Source organism: Pelodiscus sinensis, chromosome 13 (assembly GCF_052426305.1).
Source record: "Pelodiscus sinensis isolate ZL-2025 chromosome 13, ASM5242630v1, whole genome shotgun sequence".
In the NCBI taxonomy this organism is placed as follows: Eukaryota; Metazoa; Chordata; order Testudines; family Trionychidae; genus Pelodiscus; species Pelodiscus sinensis.
Genome location: NC_143064.1, coordinates 14,962,947 through 14,963,525, shown reverse-complemented (window position 1 = coordinate 14,963,525; position 579 = coordinate 14,962,947).

The following is a 579-nucleotide window of genomic DNA, read 5'->3' as shown; positions in this document are numbered from 1 at the left end:
TTAATTCATCCATTTAATTTTTTTACTTTACACGTTGCAGCTTCTGAATTTTCCAACCACTAGTGATGACCTCCCACATGCCCGGGTCTTTGCACCTTGTGAGTTATACATTAATTGTAACGTTTGGTAAAACATGTATGTTTGTATGCTTTCTGTGGGTTATAATGTGGCTTCTGAGGGCCAGGCACCCAAGCACAGTGGAAGGAAGCTGTCTGTCTGTTTGAAGCATAATAACTCTTGGAAGAGGAGGAGGAGGAGTGTACTGGGCATCAGTAGTTGTTGAAGCATGCAAAAACACTTAGGGGAATACAGCCTAGAGCAGTGGTGTGCAACCTTTTTCCCGGCACAACCCCCAGAAAAATTTTGGTTAAGCAAAAAAAAAAAGAAGAAGAAGAAGAAGAAGAACGGCCCCTTTAAATGCAGGCAACCTCCTCCCGCCCCCCCTTCCCCGCCCCCCCAGAAGACAGCCACAATCCCGAAAGGGGTCACAACCCATGGGTTGCACATTGCTGGCCTAGAGCATTGCTTTCTCTAGATTCTTGCATGGGATACAATGCAGGTCAACCTCTTCTCTTGTGC